The sequence below is a fragment of the Hyperoodon ampullatus genome, assembly GCF_949752795.1.
Source record: "Hyperoodon ampullatus genome assembly, chromosome: 10".
In the NCBI taxonomy this organism is placed as follows: domain Eukaryota; kingdom Metazoa; phylum Chordata; class Mammalia; order Artiodactyla; family Ziphiidae; genus Hyperoodon; species Hyperoodon ampullatus.
In genome coordinates, this window is record NC_136923.1 from 2,075,429 (window position 1) to 2,092,247 (window position 16,819).

Here is a 16,819-nt window from a genome sequence, read left to right on the forward strand (position 1 = left end):
AATAATGATAAAAAGCTACTGAAATGAATTAGATTATTATGTCATTAATGACAAGTCTATTAGTTTCCTCTTGCTGGGTTGCTGCAGGGGTGTCCGAGGAGGCTAGCCACGCCGGGCGTGTGTCCCGTCCCGGGGCCGCGCTGTGAACAGGACTGTGCCCGGTCGGAGCAGACGCGGAGGCCTGGGCGGTTGTGTGCCCGGGGGCCGTGCCCTGGCAGGTCCTCGGGCATCCCCTCTGCCCGGGGGCGAGGGCTCAGCTCGGCGGGGCCCAGGCGTCTGCAGGAGGGGGCGGGGCGCTGGGACCTGACAGATGAGGTTACAGAGGTCGTCGGAACGTGCAGGGGGTGGGGTTGGATTCCAGACCCCGAGCTCCTCTGCCGCCCCCACCATCACCCACGGGTCCAGGGTCCTCTTCGGGCCCCCGCCCCTCCCTCCCCGACCTCGTTTTTCTCCTGCGGGCTGAGGGGACAGGAACTGGGTGGGTTGGGAGTGGGGTGGTGGGGGACCGGTGCCCAGAGCGACGTACAGATACACGGGCGTTTCACGGGTGGAAGGGCCGAGGCTCGGCCAGGCCCCGCGGGCAGGTGGGCCTGTGCGGAGCGGCCACTGACCCCAGGGCCTGGGTGGCTGCTGCTAAGTCCTACGTGAAGAAGATGAATTTTCACATCGAAGTGGAAAAACTGCCCGATTTTTATCAGGGCAAGTTGGCTAGAGTGTCAGTTAAGCTCATTTTGTGTCAGAATTAAATCATGTCCCTCCATTTCCTGCAGGCTTGGTTATAATGACAACTTTCTTGGAGCAGCGTTTATCATCCTGGTCCAGGTCGGGGGGGCGCAGTGGGGGCAGCAGGGAGGTGTACCCAGAGCCGTACGACCCCCGGCCCTTCTGTGGCAGGAGCGTGCCCTTTTAATAATATTGGGCTTTTGTTATCGCTTACAACATTAGTGTTCATTTAGCTGTAACCGTGGGCCTGGTTGTAAAGCAGAACAAAACCAGTGGTCGTATTCACGAAGCAGGGAAAGGAACGCGGTGGGTAGTTAACCCCCCTCTGTCGACGCTGATAACTGGAGAGGGTGACCATACAATGCAGTGTTCTCATTTCCAGCCATGAAATTAAAAAAAATTAAAATCCTAAAATAATTATTTGAAAAAAAAGCCTTGGCTTATAAGAAGAAAAAAGGTTTTTGCACATAAAAATAGAGAAAATGGTCCAGTGTCTCATTTCTGAGATAATCCTCAGCTTTTCTAGGTAAGCAACATACCTGGTTAAAAACCTCAAACAGCACGAAAATTACAAGTGAAGAGTGACGGGTCTGTCCATCCCACCCCACCCTAGACCCACCCCAGCCAGCGTTAATGATTTTTCTAAATTTTTCTCAGAAAAAATTTTAGGCAATGCCAGCATATACATAGCTCTGTATACGTACATAAAATTATTTTAATAATTATACTCAGAAAAGTACTTGCTTTTTTTTTATTATTATAATCTTTGGGATATCTGTCAGCATGTGTGTTCACATCTGTCTAACTTTTAACTGTTTGCTATGTGTGAGATTGCCCAAATCCCCAGACCTCTGCCCAAATCAAGTATTATCCGTCATTTTAATCCTTACCTGACCTGGCAAGATAGTATTTCCTTAATTTATGAATGAGGTTATCTTTACATATGTTTATTGGCCATTTGTATTTCATTGTCAATAAATTACCTGTTAATAGTCTTTGCCCATTTTTGTACTGGGCTGTCTTTCTCACATTAATTAGTGTAAACTCTGTAAAATGAGGAAATTAGCTGTGTCGGTTGTGTTGTAAATAACTGATCCCTCCTCCCTTTTGTGAGTCTGACTTTTTCTACACGTTTACGTGGTCTAAGGTATCAGTCTTTCAGGACTCCTGTGCATTCTGTCCTTTTTAGAATGGCCTCCAAGATGGTAAGTTCACTCATGCCTTCTTCTGAAGTTTTTTATATTCTTTCATTCGTTTGCGTTTAATCTTTGACTTTGTTTTGATACTGATAGTGGAGAAAGGTGGTACCAGCACCATTTGCAGTGTCACCTTGGTAACCAGTTGTTTAAATCCGTCTCTGAGCTCTGTTATATTGTTGCTGTGGTGGTTTCATTGATTTGTCCACTTCTTCCTCCTGTCAAACTGTTTCTCTTCTCTCTTTCTGGTTAGTCCAGCTTCATAATAATGGACTTCATCTGGTGAGGCTGGTTCCTGCCTCTCCCCGCTCCCATGTCTCCTTTTGTTTTTTCTCAGTATCTTTGTAGCTATTATTGTGTGTTTATTTTTCAGATGAACTTTAATATCATTTTTTCAATTGCCAAAAAGTAATTTTGATATTGTAATTGGAATTGAGTTGAATATAGATTAATTCAAAGAGAGTTTGCATCTTTATAATCTCTAGTCTTCCTATCTGAGAGCACTCTATGTCTTTCCATTTACTTAGAGTTTTTGAGTTTTCTTCAAATAGATCCTGCACATTTCTTCAGTTTTTACCTAGGCATTTCATCTTTTTGGCTGCTCTTATCAATGGGATCTTTTCTTTCATTGTAATTTTTAATTTGTCTTTGTATAGAAGAGCTGTTGATTCTTTTTAATATTAATGCATAACGCACCACTTTGCTGAAACAGGTTTCAATATTGTTTCTCTTATTTTTTCCCATAGATTCTCTTGAGTTTTCTAGGTGTATAGTTACATCCTTTACAAGTAGGGACAATTCCATTCTTCCTTTTCAACATTTAGACCTCCACTTCCCTCCTCTTGTCTTGTTACTTTGCCCAGTGGTTCCAGAAAAGTGCTAAATGGCAGGCGTCCTTTTGTTTATAATTTTGATGAGAATGTGGCTAATGTTTTAACCTAAGGAGACCTAGCTTTTGGTTTCATATATCTTTTTTCTCATGATAAGGAAATATTCATTTATTCTGATTTTTTAAAGTCAATTATTACTGTCGAATTTTGTCAAAACCCTCTTTGGCATCTTTAGGAGTGATTTATAGTTTCTGTCTTTTGACCTGTTAATATGCTTTTTTATATCAGTAGTTTTTCTAGTGTTACAGTCCTGGGTGTACCCTCCTTAGTTGTAGCATATTATTCTTTTAATATTCCACTGAGCGATATTTGCAAATGTCTTAGTTACCACGTTTACATTAATATTCATAATCAAAATGTCTGGGAGCCTATTTTTGTCATGTCAGGTTTGGGTATCAGAATGCTAGCTTCACAGAAAGAATTTGGAAGCTTTCCTTCTTTATTCTTTTCAAACAGTTTAAATAGTTGTATGTTCCTTAGAAGGCTGAAGAAGGAATTTATCTCTGAAACCATCTGAACTTGGTACTTTTTTGGGGTTAGCACTTCGATAACTTTAATTTTTTTCTTTTGTATTAGTCTTTTTGATTTCCATCTCTTCTAGGGACAATTTAGGTAAAATACTTTCCTAGAAAATTGTCTATTTAAGTTATATTTTCAAATTTATTTGCATTGAGTTTGAAAGTAAACCTCTTTTAATTTGTTTACATATGGTCATTTCCTATTTTTTATCTCTAATATTTTGTGTTTGTGCTTTACAGTTTTCTGTGTGTTATTGTTATGATTTTTATTATGATTTTTAAGAATGATCTGATGTATTCCTTATATGGGACACTTGGTAATACATATATTGTTTTTTTGTTTGTTTTGTTTTGTTTTTTGTTTCCCTATTTTATTTTATTTTTTTAACATCTTTATTGGAGTATAATTGCTTTATAATGTTGTGTTAATTTCTGCTGTATAACACAGTGAATCAGCTATATGTATACATATATCCCTATATCCCCTCCCTCTTGACCCTCCCTCCCACCCTCCCTATCCCACCCCTCTAGGTGGTCACAAAGCACCAAGCTGACCTCCCTGTGCTTTACCATTTTTTAAGAAATTGCTTTTGCATTTATCTCTCAATTGTACTATTTTGTTTTCTAAATGAATAATTTGTGCTTTTGTCTTTGTACCTCTCTCCTTGGGTTCATTTTTTTTTTTTTTTCTTTTTTTAGCTTCCTAACTTAGAAGCTAAAGGTATTGGTCTTACGTAGTTCTTTAGGTGTGTGAGGTTGTGAATGTCCTCTGAGCTCTGTTCCACTGTATATTTTATTGTTACTTTCTAGATATTTTGCCACTTTGAGTCTTCCTTTGACTCAAGAGTTGTTTAGTGAGAAAATCTTTCTTGTTTCCAAGTTGGGTTTTTTCCTGTTAGTTTTGTTGTGCGTTTAGAGTTTTTATTGCCCTGTGGGGGGAGAATGTGGCCTGTGTCATGTTGACTGGAGTTTATTGCATTTTTCTGCATGGCCTAATATATGATTTTGTACGTGTTCCAGGGACTCTTAAAAAGAAGACTTATCTGTTATCAAGTTTGAGATAAATACACACACACACCCCCTTGCATGTCGTATATGTGTAGATCTTAGTGTGAGCTAATTGCTTATTCTTGTTCAGCTCCTCTAATATTCTTACGTGTTCTTCCTGTGTGATCTGTTAGACGCTCACTGGGGTGAATTGGTTGTTTTTGGTGTTTTCCTTCCCTTCCCTTATGCTTTCTATATTATGTGCTCCGCTTTGGTATGTGACCGTTCATGACTCATGTTCTTGTTGTAGATTAAGACCTTCCTCAATCACTGGTGGCCCTTTGACTCATTTCACCTTTTTCCGCCTAGAATTCAGGCTTCATAGATTTAAAGTTGACAATCCAGTTTTCTTTTTGTTTGGGCTTTATCTTTTATCTTTATTACCTTTATCTTTTTTTACTTTTAACCTTTCTGAGTCATTCTGTTTTGGATGTGATTCTTATTTACAATACAATACACAGTGGCCTTTTGAAAATCAAAATGAATGTTTAAAAGTCCCACAGAGCTTTCTGGACTTCAGTTGCCCCATCTGTAAAATGGGTAGTTTTCTTCAACTGCAAAAGGTTTGAGTAAGACAAGGGTTGTGCTATTCGCTGCACACATTGTCTCACTAACCTGCATAATGCTATCCTTTCAAAGTATTTCTTTTTCTAACCTTTGATAGACGAGCCAGGTGGGACCCAGGGAGGTGGGTTTTCCAGGGCTGCCTGATTGGATCAGCGTGTGAGCTGTGATTCACCCCCAATCCAGGACTTTCTAATCCCAAAACCCACATTCTTTCTACTCAGCCCTTAGAGCTGCCCCAGCACCATGCATGAAACCCCAGGTCACCCTGTGTGAAGTGATTTCTGGCTTTTCAGACAAGTTTCAGCAAGTAGGGTAACCTAGTAACTAGGCTCATTTTTGTACTTAATTGGAACCAGACCGCAGTGGGCTCAAGGGTCAAGCAAACAGTCTTCTCACCAGCACCCTCCTACCCTGCCCTGTCCTCTGAGAGCGAGGGCAGCTTTGCTGCGGGCATGGGGGCCTGGCCACACGCAGGGCCACTCCTGCCCTGCCCGGCCCTCCCAGAGCCTGTGCAGCCTCACAGCCGCCCTCCGGACACTGTTTCCAGCCTCAGCTCCTTGTGACATTCAGAGACAGCAGATGGAGCCAGAGACTTGGGGAAAAGTGACACCCAGTTCAGAGTCCACGTTTCCCGGGGCCAAGGCCTCGGTGCTGGGTGTGGGGGGAGGGGCTTGGCTCCTTGCGGGGGGACATGGAGATGAGGGGCCCTCCTTGGACCCTGTCCTGGTGGTGGATTATGTCTCAGGCTACCCGTGAGGAAGAGGGGCTCCGGGGACCGGCTAGAAGGAGAAGCTCCCGGGAGTTAAGGCCTGAACCCCCCCCACAAGCCCAGTTTGGTGCCTGAAAGGCCTTACGAAGCATCCCAAGGGGTCGTCCTCGCTCCCTGTCCGTTCCTTCAGGGCCTGACTCCAGTCGGCTGGACGACCGGACAGGAACTGACTGAGCTGCGTTATCTGCACGGGGACAGTCGGCACGCCGGGCCCTGGAGCTCGCGCCGAGCCAGAGCAGCCCAGCCTCGCCACTCGCAGCTGCGGGAACGCGGCCATTGCTGGGTCTCGGGGCCTCCTCTGTCTGCAGAGTTGGGCCCTGACCCTGTTCTGTTTGGGGGGCCATGAGGACGGTTGCGGGTATGCCCGCTGCGTGCTGGGGGGAGCATCTCTCCTCAGTCCCTAAGCCGTGGGGCCCAAACCCCGTGTGGTCCCAGTGGTGCCCTGGGCCCACCTCGGCCTCTCTTGGCAGTTGAGCAGCAGGTAAGGGTGAGCGCGCCAAGGAGTTGGAACTTGCAGCGGTTTGCAGACGTGTTTTGCGTGTGCAGATAAGCGCGACTGGAAAAGCGGAGCTCCGAGCAGTGACCTAGGCCTCTGCCGTTCAGACCGGAGCTTTGGGAGAAGGGGCTGGAAGCCAGGCTCCGGTGTGGCTCTGCCTTCGAGGCACGCGATGGCCCAGGGTCCTGCTTGCTCAGGCCGCCGGAGCCAGGCTGTCCGTCCGTCCCAGAAGGCACCCAGGCTGTGACCTCAGCCCTTCCGGGGCCAGGTTCACTCTGGCTTAGTCCAGACTGGACTGGATCCCGGGGGTGGGAGAGGCATGAATTGGGAGAAGACACATTTTTATTGAGCTCCTGCTGTGTGCCGTGTGCTGAACTAGGCTTTCCACACGCTCACCCGCAAAAGAATCTTCCTGCTTTGCAAACGAGTAACGGAAGCCAGTGCCGTTGCATGTCACAGCGCTGGTGTCAGAGCCCGTGGAGCGGCTCCTCCAGCCCACGCTTTGCCCCTCGTGGCAGCGGCTGTGTTCTTTCGAGCTGGAGAGGGAGATGTTGAGGGCCTGCCGTGCGCCCGGTCGCCCCCTAGACGCGTGAACATGTTCCCTCGCTCGACCGTGGACCGTGGTCGTGGGAGGACCTGGGGCAGATGACCGCGTGCTGTTGGGTGGTCCTGACAGAGCCGTAACTGTCGTCACGATGGGGAGGGCGAGGGCCTTCGCGGGAAGATGAATGCGTTTGGTGCTGAGTTTTTCCCAAGGGTGGGGTCCATCCAGGTGCAGGTGATCAGGAGTGGCAGGTGCAGAAAAGGCGAGATCCAGCCCAGAGACACGGCTTTGCACGGCGCAGGGTGGGCAGGCGAGTCCTTGTAGGGAAGAGCCCAGGGTGCGGGTCCTAAGGCTGCGTCGGTCAGAGGAGGGGTGGGGCGGCGTGACGGAGACACCTCGGGGCAGGACGTCAAGGGCCAAGACCCTCCTGGCGGAGCGGGGTCAGCACACGGGGGACAGGGAGGGGGGCTGCCGTTGGCTGAGAGCTTGCTGGGTCCCCTGCAGGCGACACACGTGCCCACAGAGCTGACCCTCGCTGAGGCACCTTCCCCAGTTTTTCAGACGGGGAACAGGTGCAAAGAAGAACCTCAGGACCAGGATCACACAACTAGTAAGTGGCAGACCAGGATTCAGATCTGGATTTTTAGCTGCCAAAGGCCATCGGTTCTGTCCACAGGTCCTTGTGATTTTGGATGTGAAGATGGAGATCAAATATTTGAGGATCTATGGCTGAGGCCGAGGAGCAAGGTCAGAGCCGCCTGAGGGCACCCTTCCCGCCAGCCCAGCGCGCCCCGGAGGGGGCAGAAACACGTCCCAGAGGTGCCGGCGTGTGCGCTGGGCCGTTCCCCTGTCCTGGCTCTGCTGGCCAGCTGGGCTTGGCCTGCTTGGAGGCTGGATGCCACATTCTGGGATCTTATTCAAATGCCACCTTTTCCTGCTTGAACATCCATTGACCCATTTAAAATAGACACATTTAGGGAAGGAAACTGAAAAGCAGTACAAAGGAGCAGTTGTTTTCCAACCACATACACCTTGTGCAGCTTAATGAAGTCGTAACGGGACCAAAGGCAGAGCTCGGTATCTGAGCTTTGCAGGAGGAGAAGCAGCCGTCACCATTATCATCTGGATGCCCTTTGGCCACAGTGTTCTCAGACCATCTGAGGCAAAGTCGAGAACAGCCCTGTGGCGTGGTGTCCGATGAGCCTCTCGGCAAGGTTAGGGAACAAGGACCCACCGGAGCTATGTGTGTGATTAAAGCCGGGGAGAAAGTCGCAGGATTTCCCGTGTTTTCTCTTCTTTCCCCTGGCAAGTAAGGGGCCGGGTAGAACCGGTTCCTGCCGCCCCCTGGCTCTGAAGCCCCAGGCTGAGCTGGAGGCCGTGGACAGGGATGCTGCTGCATCTAGCACGACCCCTGGGCCCCTGGCCTCCACCCTGCCCTGTGCTTTGCTCCCTGGGGGCTCAGATGGGGAGCCGGGGCCCCGAGGGCAGTGGGCCCACAGGCGTAGGAGTGCAGCGTCTTCCCGCTGAGCACACCCTTCCCTCCTGGTGTCTTTCACGGAGGTGGTGTTACTCCACTCGTTCTGCTCCTTTTCCTGAAGATGTGCCATGGGTGGTGCCCCCTCTGCCTCGCCCCGTCCGGGCAGCAGTGCCCCTGGCCTGCACTGCCCGCGGTGCGGCAGGGGCCGGGGGAGGTCTCGTGAAAGCAACCCTCTTTGTGGACAAGAGCCCACTCGGTAAAGCTTTAAAATTTTTAAAGGCGTCTGGTAAGGAAACCAACTACACAACAGTGTGAACTAACTGGAAACACACATGAACAAAGATCACTTATAACGCAGAAGATATCCCTCTAAGAAAATTTTAAAAATTAAAAATTGGATTCAGATCAAAATCGCATAAGAGGATGGTGCTGTGTTTTAGAAAAGGATTAACTAACTATGCGATTCCTTGTAATTGCATGGTTGCTTCATTCACTGAAAATGTAGTTTTTTACAGAAATTTGGTCTCTGCAGTTTTCAAAAGCGGGCAGCACTTGGCACGTGGGGAGTACGGTGGGCTCTCCCTCTGCGGTGCCCAGGGTTCCCTCTCTGGGCGCCCCCAGCCTCGTTGCAGCCCCTCTCCTGTAGGGCGGGAGTCTGGAGGGTGGTCAGCGAGGAGTGAGCTTGGGAAAAGGCTGGGAACCGGGGCTTCTTCGGGGAGGGGGCAGTGTAGCTCAGAGCCGTGTTCCCATGACCTCAGGACACATGGCCTCAGGTCCAGCAGCCCCCTCCCCCAGCTTGGGCAGCTCTCCTCCTGTGTGACCTTGGTGGTGTCCCCTGCCGGGCCTCTCTCCCCTTGGACAGGGTTCTGAGAAGGCGCTGGTCGCAGCCCTCGGGCGCAGCTGCTCTTCTGTGTCGGGTGCTCTTTCCAGCCCCAGCCGCTGGAGACACTCTTTGAAATCCTTCAAAATCCAGCTGGTGCATCCGTCCTGGGGGCCGGAACCCGGCGAGGTCCAAGTTAGAGCCGGTTCTCCTGCTTGGCTCTGCTTCTTGCCCAGAGGCCCCTGGCCGCTCCGTCTTGGAGTCCCAGCCCCAAGCACGGTGCCCGGGTCGCCTTCGCACTCGTGCGTGGCCGTCGGCCCCCAAGGGGAGCACGGCAGGTGCAGAGAGCTTCCACCTCGGACGGTCGGTCCTGGCGGTCAGGAGGCCTGTGTTGGGAAGATTCTGAGACGGAACTTTCAAAAGAGGGAAGGAAGCCCGCTCCCCAGCAGGTACAGGGCTAAGCATTTTCTGCCCATCTTTTCCTTCTGATTTAACCCCAGGCAGCCCTGTAGAGCGGCGCCATTCTAACGCTTTTCCCTCTGGGAGGACAGGGCCAAAGTGCGGAGGAGTGGGTCTTCCCACGGAGCCGCAGCGGGCTCGGACGGGCAGGGCCCTGGCGACGCGCCTTCTCGGGCCGGGCTCTGTTCTCTGGGGTTTGGCCCTGTCCACCTGCCAGCCTCGGACACGCGTAAAGGCGGGGGAGGGGGTCCTGCCGCCCGTGTGTCCCCAGGCTGCCCGGGACAGGGAAGCCTTTGTTTGGCTGAGCACCCACCAGGAGAATGCCGGTGTTAGGAGAGGGTTGGCCTGCGCCCTCCAAGGAAGGACGGGGTGTCCTTGCTTGTTGAAAACTGGAATGTCGGCTAATGAGGAGCAGTTGAGAGACAGCTGGGCCACCATCCCTGGGGCAGAGCTCACTGCGGTCCCCACTTCTCCTCGAGGTGCAGCCGTGGCTGGGCGGGAGGCTGCGGCTCCCAGCCTTCTGGTCGCAGGACGCAGGAAGAGCTCTGGGCCAAGGGGGTTTGCGGGGGGGGGGGGGTTCTCTTCCCTTTCCGTCTCTTCTCTCCTAACCATTTAGCTGTAAAGAACACTCAGAGGCAGTTTTCCTGCTCACCATGTTTGCTAGGGAATTCTAACCCCCTGTGCAAAGAGGAAGTTCCCCGGGAAGGTGGCCTGGTTTGGGGTGAGCATTAGTTTGGACAGGGGTGGCTCTTGCTTGAAATCGGGCTTGGTCAAGTCACGTGGCCTCGTGGGTCTTGTCCCCTTGTCCGTGCATGACTTCTCCGTCACGGCGTTGCTACGGGATGACCAAACTGATCAGTGACCTGGTGCGTCGTAGATTCTGGGTAAAATGCTACCGCCTCCCAGCTGTGGGACTTGGGGCGGGTACTTACATCAATGGGACTCGTTTTCCTCAGCTGGAAAGTGGGGTGATGGTGGCAGCCGCCCCGCGCTGTGGGGATGCGTGGGTGCCTGTGGGGCGCCCTGCACAGAGCGGGCGGTGGTCCCTGCTCCCTGCTAGTCGGTGCGTCCCTGCTATTACCTGCGCCCTGTGCCGGGGCCTGCCCGTCAGGACAGCGCTTACGCTTGCTGCCATCCTGGGGGAGGACGCTCATCCTGAATACGCTCAAGAAACGGGCCCGTGCTCGGGGTCACGGGGCCGGCAGGTCGTAGGAAGCAGAGCCGGGCCACGGGCCAAGCTCAGGCTGCTGCAGCCTCCGCTCCGTGCGTCCCGAGGGCAGAGGGGCCGCGGACCTCACTTGACAGAGGTCCTCCTTGGCCCGAGGTCCCTGCGGTGCTGCTGGCGGGAGGGCGCGGCTCCATCTCTGGAAGCCGTGCACTCACCTGGGGCTGCAGTGCCACCCCGGCTAGCCGGTGCCTCCGGCCCGAGGCCCAGGCCTCTCCTGCGCCGCCCGGGCCTCGGGATTGGAGGCCCTGACTTGGACACACGTCTCTGGAATCTTTTCTTCTTCTCTGTGGATGACATCTTTTTTTCTGATTATAAAAGCAGTGTATACCCAGTGGGAAAAATACAGAAAAGTATAAAGGGAAAAATGGACCATAATTCTGTCAATCACTTTTATATGAATTCCCTTTAATTCACTTAATTATATGCTATATATTTGTATATAGTGGAGATCACTCTATTTAATTTTTACTTAATATCACGTCACTCTTTCTGATGCATTTAGCATCGCTGTTTCACAAATATGTCTCATATCTTTGAAAGTGCTTGGTTAGTTGCTCTTTTGTTGTTGCATAACGTTATTTTTACGTTAAATGTTTTCTTTCTAAAATTTTTCTAAAGTAATTTCAATTATGCGAGTGATGCATGAAGTACACCTTTACTGCAGCGCCTCACGCATTGCCAGGAAGAGTACAGCCCTTTCTGATCACCCTCAACTCTAGTCTCTGTCACAAGGGTATTGCCGCTTGTTTGTGGATCTGTTCTTTGAAGAATGATATTTACTTATTGCTTTATTCAATTATAATAGAAATGCATACCTGTGAAAAATTAATACTGTCACCTAAAGCTGAAAGTTAAAGCTCCCTAAAATTCTGCTCCAGAAAGAACCAGCGTTAAGAGCACGTGCACATCCTTTTTGACGTACACACACACACACACACACGCACACACAGGCACGCATGTACACACGCACGTGCTCGGGAATAAAAGCACAGTGGGTTCCCAGACGGACCTGTTTGCCATGTCAGTGTTTCCTCTTGACGTGCAGTGGCTCTGGTCCACAGGAGGGAGGTGCCACACGACCTGCCGTCCCCCGGGCCTGACTCTTGGACTGTCCCACGTTTCTGGCCGTGGGGAGGTCGCTGCACGGCCTCTCCCTGAGCGCCTTTTTAGGGCTGTTTCCAGTTTTCCGGATGGCTGTTGACATGGCTGGTTGTCCTGTGTGCGGTGTCACGTGGTCCCGGAGGTCAGGGGGTGAGGGACGTGGGGGATGAGGAGCGAGCCCTGGGCCTGCGCGGAGCCTGGGTGCAGAGGAACGGGGCGGGGAGCGGGGCTGGGCCCGGTGCCGCCAGCCTCCGTGAACCGGCCGGCCCTCCCTCGGCGCTCGGTGCCATCATTTTCCCTGCATGACATTCGACAGCGGGGAGTTGGGTCGTTTGTTTCATCTCTTCTTAAGAAAAAGTTAAATTTATAATCCCAGCCCCGACCTTCCTTGTAACTCATGTGCTCATCCTGTTAACTGGTTTAATATATGGCACCACTATTTCATTAAACAACATACAGGAATAATTAGTTCAGCAACGATGCCTAAGAACAAAAGCCCTTGATTTAGTTTAACTTTATAAGTTGCTCTCTTTTGATGTGTAGGGACACATCTGGGGTCTTAAAGAAAGCAGAAAGAAAAATAGAAGACGTCTCGTCAGGCTGGGGCTTAGGGTTTTCCGAGCGCAGCAAGTAACCCTTTGGTCCCAGGCCGCACCGGCACCGCTCAAGCCCTGCACACATGGCCTGGGGTCCGCGTGCCCCCAGCCTGGTGGCCTGTGCTCTCCCTCCACCCAGGCTTCCCCACGTCTAGACCCTCCTTTCGTTCTTTCATTCACTCCACAGACCCCGCAGCCTGCTGTGTGCGGCCGCGTCTCAGGCGCTCTGGGCGCAGTGGGTGAGCCAGGCTACGGCTGGGCCCGTCTTGCCCTGGGTCTTTTCTCCCATCAGCCGTTCCTCCACCCAGGCTGCCCCAGGGGCCTTGCTGACGGCGCGGTCGGCACACCTCGCCCCCGTGGCAGCATCTCACGGCCCCTCCTGCCGGCAGGGGGAGGCTCCAGCCCTGGCCCGACCTCCGGGCCCTGCACCGCCGGCTCTGGCCTCGGCTGCAGTCCCTGGTGCTCACAGGCTCCTCCCCACCCTGCGTGCGTCCTCCTGGGCCTCCGGGCCTTTGCCCGTCTCCTGCCTGAGCTGCTCTCACCTCCTCGAGGCCCCGCACAAACGTCACCTCCCGTCTGGGTTCCCGCCCCAGCCGAGTCCCTGCCAAGTGGGAGCCGTGGCTGCTTCCTCAAGCCCGCGCCCTCCTCGCCTCCCTGTGGCAGCCCTTGCCACCTGGTGCACAGGAAGGGGCGGACTGTCCAGCGGCTGGAAGCTCTGGGGGTGGGGGTGGAGGTTGCGTCCGACGCATCCTGGTCTCCTCAGACCCGGCAGAGTGCAGGGCACGTAGGAGGGTCTGGCCTGGTGCGCCGTCCTGGCCCAGCCCCATCTGTGTGAGTCTGAGAGCCTCAGGCTCCTCGGCAGTACGGGACCGTGAGAGCCAAGGGCTGCTGGGAGGCCTCGTCTGATGCCAGTTATAATGGGTGCTCCAGCAGCGGTAGTGCTGTCCTTGCAAAGGGGTTTTGGACCAAATTCACCCAGATATTGTTCCAGCTGGTTTTTTAGAGCCTCGAGGGCAGATTAAGTGACTCTCTATCTCTGGCTTTTGGTTTCTAGGGAACCGGGTTTGTGACAGGCAGACAGGTGCCCCACATTTGCAGGCCGCCAGCAGGGTCCCTGAGCCACCTGTCACAGCACCCTTCGTCCCCGCCGTCCACTCCGTCTCCTGCTCCTCTTGCCCTGTCACCCAGGACAGCAGAAGGGTGCTCGCTTCCACCAGCAAGACCTGGCTAGAGTGTCAGGATCTCCCCTGGCCTCCCCGCAGGCAGTTAGTAAGCCCAGCTGGACGGTTGCCAGGCTGCACCAGGATTGCCCCAAGCGGGAGTTGCTCCCACTCTGCAGGTCTGTGTCGCCCCTTGGCTGGCATCACTGCCCCGTCAAGCCATCCTGGTCCTTGCCTGTGGAGCTGCAGACCCATCCCATGTCCCACCCTGCAGGCACCTTGCCTACCCGGCTCCTGATTCTCACATGGGCCTGGGAGGGAGGCAGTATTTATCCCCACTTTCCAGGTGAAGACGCTGAGGCCCAGAGAGGTGAAACGACACGCCGCAGCTCCAAGTCCTGGCCGCGGTGTGAGCCTAGGTCTGTCAGCTCCTGAAGCTCTTGCTCTTTTGGCTGCTTGGAAGCTCCTCAGCCATCCAAAAGAGAGGCCTCTGGGCATTGGCACACCTCTCCCACCTGGAAACATGCTTCCGTCTTCAGTGCCGTTAGTACTGCCGCCCCGAGTGCTTCCCAGGGTCCTGACCGCCCCGCGACCCCTCACCCCATTTTCTCTTGCTCCTGACCCTCCAGGCAGAAGTACTAGGCCAGCGGGAAGGAGCAGCTCCCCCGCCTGGCTCCCTCACCGGGGACAGCAGGCTTCAGGGGGCTCTCCTGTAATCTCTCTATCCACACAGCCCTCATTTTAATTTGCAAAATTGAACCCAGATCGAGAGCAGTAAAGCCAGAGGACGGTAAATATTCATGCCTCAGTGAGCGAGGGTGGCTCCATTACCGTCGCGAGATTGGGAGAATTACCTTGAGGATTATGTATATTCATGGGCCGATTTTTATTTGCGATATAACATGACTCACGTTGGCCTGTGTGTTACCCGTTCTACCCCAAACAGACTTTGCACGAAGCTTATGCCCTTAAGCTTCTGAAAGTCATCTCGAGTGGATTTCCCTCTGCTTCTGCTTCCTAGGAGACCGGCAGGAATAATAATCACTCCAGCACCCAAGCAGGGCCTGCGCGTGCATTCTTCTTTCCGCTTTACAAGACGTGGTGTTATTCTTGTGTCCAGGATACAGATGAGGAGACTGGACCTGCAGGCCACACCCTGTTCTGCTCGCACGGCGGTCTTCCCCCCGGGCTGCAGGACCAGGTCTTGCCTGTGCCGTGTGCCCAAGCTGAGAAGGTGCTCAGAGGCGACCGCCAAGGGAGGCCTGTGGACGGCAGCATTCTCTGCGGGGCGTTCAGCTCTGCTGCCGTGGCGGCTCAGGCAGCACCCGCGGTGCTTGGCGGCCCGGATCGGGCACAGATGGATCTGACCGAGGCGTGTCTGGCTGCTGCAGCCACGGGGCTGCTGTTTCTGTTCCAGGCGGCTCAGCTCACAGGAGCCGGGCCTCAGAGCTCAGCAGGGTCAGCAAGCTGCTGCCCGCAGGCTGTTTTTATACATAAAGCTTTATGTCCGCAGCTGCTTTCATGCTACGACAGCAAAGTCGAATAGTTGTGACAGAGGCTGTAGGGCCTGCAGAGCCTGAAGTAGTTGCTGTCTGGCCTTTTATAGAAAAGTTTGCAACCCCTGGTCCATCACCTTTGGGGAAGCTGGGCTTTCAAGCCTTTTCTCATGCCGGGCACTGGCTGGGTGCCCACACGTCTCATAATTTCATTGTCGCGGTAACCCCGATGGAGCCAGGATGCACATCTCCTTTCTGTTGATGATGAAATAGTAACAGTAAGCGTGTTGATCACTAATCTTTATTGAACAGTTTCTAGCTTTTTGATGCCATACAGACGTCCCCACAGGTTACCCAGCGTAATCCTCGCAGCCGCCTGGTGAGGCAGGGGCGTTTTCCGTTTGAGGGAAGAGAGGGAGGTGAAGGCCCTTGCCCAAGGTCGCAGGATAACTCGAGGGGTTTGAACCAGGACGTCTGGCTCCAGGACCCGCCTTGTAACCGCTGCGTCACACAGAGGCACGCCACCTTGCCCTCAGCCACACGTTCGTTCAGCGGTTTTTGCCACCAAGGATGTACCAGGTCCCCTCCCCTGGGGGCAGTATACAAAGACTCAGAGCTGTGTGTTCTCAGAGAGGCCTGGCCCAGAGCTCCCTGGCAGGGTCTGCATCCGGCCCCACCACTGCTGAGCTGCGTGACCTTGGGCCCCAGTGAGGTCCCCTGGACAGCGCGGGTCACAGTAGGACGGACCCTCAGGGGCTTTGCAAGAATTGAGCTGGCTGAGCCTATTGGAACACTGCCCGGGGTGTACAGTAGGTGCTCCCTGCATGTCAGCGCTGGGGGGCGGGGCGGGGAGGTGATGACGGTGACGGTGGCGGAGTAGGCACAAGAGGCCCTGGGAGCCTGGGCAGTCTTGGAAGGCGGCCCAGGGCAGTGGAGCCTCAGCTGAGGCTGAGGAGTCAGCGGGCAGAGCAGTGGAGGTCCTGAGGACACGGAGAGGAGGCCGCTCGTCAGTTGCACGTGGCAGGTCCCCAGTCGCCTGAATGGCTTGGCTTGGTGGATGGCCCAGTGGTTAGCACGTTAGAGTGTCTGCAGACCACAGGCTCTTGAGACAGAGCGCAGTGACCAAGCTATGGGGCAGAGACTGGAGTGCACCTCAGCGGTCGGTTTGGGGCCGGGGCAGGCGGTGCTGGGCCGCGGGGTCGGAGGGGAGCTTGGGTCTGGAGCCAGCAGAGTGGGGCTTGGACCCCGCTTCCGCCCTGCCTCCGCCTCCGCCTGTGCTGCTCCTCTTGTCCGTTGCTTGTCCACAGCTGTCCTTACAGCTGTCGCCTTGACGGGAAGCTCCATCAGACTCTCCACCCATGCTGGGGCCGCTTATTTCCTTGACTTTTTCGCATTCAAAGTTCTTGCTTACGTGTCTAAGGTAATTTTCATTAATCTCAACTACAACTCCTGAACTTTTCAGGTAGTATTAATATTGACACCTCAACCTACTTTATGGGCCAGAGCTTCTAAATTCGTCACAGCTTTCGGGGAAGAGCTCCTCTCAGCCCCACACAGCAGGTAGATATGTTGGTTGCCTACACGCAGGAATAATTCACATTTGAGAAATCTCTCCAGATTTCCAGGAAGACATTTGTCAGCCCCGAGCTCTGCCTGTACCTTTGGAAAGATCTCTTGGGCGTGGAAGGCAAATCTGCTGGCCGAAGCCGAGCCTCCTTGGAGCTCCTCTGGT

At 53.2% G+C, this 16,819-nt stretch overlaps 1 protein-coding gene across 5 annotated transcripts in view; it reads left to right on the forward strand.

Moving 5' to 3' along the window:
• Window positions 1-16,819, forward strand: part of EEFSEC (eukaryotic elongation factor, selenocysteine-tRNA specific) — a gene marked incomplete at its 5' end in the record, with an annotated part of 151,017 nt that overhangs the window by 94,557 nt on the left and 39,641 nt on the right. The gene's annotated exons all lie outside the window — the stretch shown is intronic.